The 3,808-nt window shown below is 40.4% G+C and overlaps 1 long non-coding RNA gene across 1 annotated transcript; it reads left to right on the top strand.

Annotated features, from left to right (window-relative positions):
* On the top strand, positions 1 to 828 carry LOC125614834. The gene is made up of 3 exons (XR_007345390.1): positions 1 to 16; positions 354 to 480; positions 593 to 828. It is a non-coding gene; the product is annotated as an uncharacterized LOC125614834 (long non-coding RNA).
* The last annotated feature ends 2,980 nt before the right edge of the window (positions 829 to 3,808 follow it).

The following is a 3,808-nucleotide window of genomic DNA, read 5'->3' as shown; positions in this document are numbered from 1 at the left end:
AAAGTCGCCAGAGGTGGTGAGAGCAGAAGCAAAGAGGGGAGGGACTGACCCATGGGAGCAGCAGGATTGAATCCAGGAACCCCCGGAGTGCTGAGGCAGTGTCCTTAAAGTTAAGGGTTCCAGCTCTATTGTCCTGGGCTTGCAAAGTGTGTGGGCACTGTGCCAAGCTCTGCACAAGTGCACTGCCACTGTGAATATACCTTCCCTCTGGAAATGCAATTCATGGCTAAGGAAATGAAGGACAAGGGCAGGGGTGGGGGTGGGGCAGGGAGATTGGCAAGGTGCCTCTGGCCACTCCTGAAATCCTCCTCCCTCCCCTACTCCTGGCTCCTCACCCTTTCTGTCACCCTCAGAGGACCCTGAAGAAGATAGGGAGTTTCAGTGCATGTGTGCAAAGACCAGGTACAAAGTCAATGCCAAGGACATCACCAACCTGGAGATGATCAAGCCAGGACCCCACTGTGCCACCGCCCAGATGATGTGAGTTCTGGCCCTGTACAGTTGGTGCTGCCCTTTGTCCCTCTGTCCCTCTGTCTGATCTTGTTTTGGAATCCAGGCACCAAAAGGTGCATCTCTTCTCTTTTTCCTGCAGAGCTACACTGAAGAGTGGGAGTAGAGTTTGCCTTTCAGGGAAAGTCTCCTTCTTTAAGGCATTAATTGGAAAACTCATGAAGAGGTAGTTTCTACCTGGCTAAATGTGTACTTTGCTATATAACATGTTTGCGTGTTACACCCACCACACACATACACACACATTCGCTCTAACTAAAAAAGCATCTTCTAATGCTTATATTATCCTTCAAATCTTAAATAAATAAATAATATGAATCAAGGTGTGATTTCGTCAAAATATTGCTTCATAATAGAGCAGAAAATAGTGATGTCATATCATTTTTTTCTTACAAGAAAACACCTCCAGAATTTTAAGCAAAAAAAATGTTTTGAAGAAGGGTTTGTTTTATAAGGAATAAATTTGCTTGGTGCTACATGTTGGCTGATAGATATTTGCATGTATAGGTGACTGTATTATTTCATAAATGCATATTTCCTGCATTTCTTAGTTTTGTTAATAATAGCATTTAATCATTACTAGTTTCCTAGGCTTTTTTTTAATTAACTAAATAAGTCAGACCCTGATTTTATCCCTTTAAGACTTAGACTCTACTACATTATTATTAGAAAATTAATAAAAATACAATTTGAAAAGAATAGTTAATGTTACTCTATTAATACTTTGAGAAACTGCATTAAAATAGCTTAATCTTTATAAGTTTTTTGAAAATGTTGATATTCTACAAAAATGAAAATTAAAAACAGTTTTTGTATTCATATTGCTGCCTACAATGGATCCCTATTTTGCAAACCTACCAGTTTTGTTCTTATTATATTTATATGTTAGTATTCCTCTAAGCATGCAGATGTCTTGAATAGAAATTTTTTTCCCTGGGCATTTTCAGGTTGAGGAGTTGCCTTATTTGCAGTTCACTATTCTCCCTTGCATTCCCTAACATTAGAGGTGTTAATATTACATGTTCAACAGCCATGGAAACCAGGAGCAGTGCAAGCTGATGTTTTCATTCACATTTTGGGAAGATGTTACTACACTTTGGGGAGAAAAGAAGATGTTGCAACATGAGTATATTAGTTAACTATTGCTTGTGTAACAAATTCTCACAAACTCAGTGACTTACACAACACAAATCTATTATCTCACAGTCCTGAAGATCACAAATTCAAAATAAGTCTTAATGGGCTGAACTCAACATGTCCTCAGGGCTGTGTTCCTTCTGGCTTTAGAGGGCAGTCTTTCTCCTTACCTTTCTCAGCCTCTAGAAGCCACCTCCATTCCTTGGCTTAGGGCCCTTTCTTCCAAGTTTGAAGTGTATCATTCCAGCCTCAGCTTTTGTTGTCACATCTGCCCTCTCCTCTGACATTCTCTAATAAGGAGCTGTGTGTACACATTGGGCCCAATTGGATCAACCAGAATAACCTTACTATCTTAACATCCTAACACATGTGTCAACTTTTTTTCTGGCCATATGAGGTAACCTAGTCATAGGTTTCAGGCATCGAACCATGGGAATCTTGGGGGTAGGGGACATTATTCAGCCTACCACAATAGGCAAGAAGGCAAAATCTAGTTAAGGCAGAAGGAAGCCACAGATGCTGGCTTAGGAACTAAGGCAATTTTGATCTAAGATGAAAGTGTTTGGATAATGGTATGTTTAAACTCCTAAGGGAAATGAGACTATCATGCCATTCAGTCTCTTGGGGAAAAGGGACACCTTAGGATGAGAAATTAATTAAAATAGACACAATTTCTAGAGGCTTATGAAGTGCCAAAACATCATCTAAAATTTCTATACCCACACTGTCTAGGAAAGGCCACAGCTTGTTAGAAGCTGCACAAATCAGTCTGGTTCCTATCTCCCTGCTCTGGGTTTCACATTGTGCTTTCACACAAGCAAGTAGCATGGTAGCCCATGCTTCAGAAAGGAATGACCCCATAAACTGGCTCTTGTAGATGGATTAGGGTTTGCTAGTGGGTCAAAGGGAAGAGTGGTATTACCACAACATGAAAAACTAGACAGAAAGATGCATGATCGTTAAGTCCTCGGCATATTTGGACAGAAGCTCATAGTTCTGCAGGGCTGCAGTCTATGGGGAAAGAGAGTGAACAATGGTCTCCTGTTTAGTTTTCATCAACTTGGTGCTTATCACTTCCTGTATAGCTCTCATGCATTCTTACCTAAATTATCTCTCAAAACACAGATATAATTATGGCACTCCCCTTCATAAAACAAAATTCAAAGTCCTTAGCATGGCTCTCAAGGCTGTGCTACATTCACTTTCCCTCTGCGCCTTGTTTCCTCATCCATGAAGTGGGAACAATCTGAGTATAGGCTTCATGGGTTATTGTGAGGACTAAAGAAGTGGCATCTGTAAAACATTTGGTGTAGTTCTTCATGCTTAAGAACAGCAAATATTAATTCTTGCTATAGTAATGCTTCCAAAATACCATCTCAGTCAGTTTGGAGTTTTAAGTGTTTAGCAAAGCAATTTTTTGTGACAGATAGGAATACAGGGTCGCAATAGTACCAGTGTTCTTCAGAGCCAATGAAATTTGAGGGAGAAAACCTTGGAAAGGAGATGAGAGTGGTATGATTTATTTTGCCCATTCCTCTTCTGCTTTCTGTCTCAAACAACACACTCAGTTATATCCCATAACAGAGGTGAGTTAAAGGGACAAAGGGCCACAACAAATTTTTCCAAGTGAACCAGTGCTGGAATCTTGGGGCCTCATATGTCTTTACTTCAGAATTACTGTGGTCTAACTATTCTGACAACACTTTCAAGTTGCTGTCTTTATCAGCAAGGGCATTGAGAGAGGTCTTTCCTACCAGGAAAAGCCCAACACACACACAATTCCTTGTTGTTCAGGCAGTTATGGAGTAATAAGCTTGAGTGTACTTCAATTGTCCATCCACCCCTACTCTCCCAAGCCTGGTGTTGGTTGGAGGCAGGCAGTGGGAAATGTCCACAAACTAGGCACTTACCTCCTGTCATGGTCCCTATCAACAAGAGGGAGAGAAAGGGGCTGAACTCAATATCCAAATGATTTTTTGCCCCCAGAAGTTGTTCTGCCATTTTTTAATCTTCGCTCTCTTTTTTCTTCTAAGGCCTTTGTGGTAACAGTTTCCTATGTAATATGAAGAACGTTGAAGACTTACTTGAATTTAAAGATATATCCACAGTTTTCTCCTTATAAAGGATGTGATACTACAGATAATAGCACATAAAGAGAACA

Source organism: Marmota marmota, unplaced genomic scaffold (assembly GCF_001458135.2).
Source record: "Marmota marmota marmota unplaced genomic scaffold, marMar, whole genome shotgun sequence".
NCBI classification, from domain to species: domain Eukaryota; kingdom Metazoa; phylum Chordata; class Mammalia; order Rodentia; family Sciuridae; genus Marmota; species Marmota marmota.
Note: the sequence above shows the minus strand (reverse complement) of the source record. Positions and strands in the feature narration are given on the sequence as shown.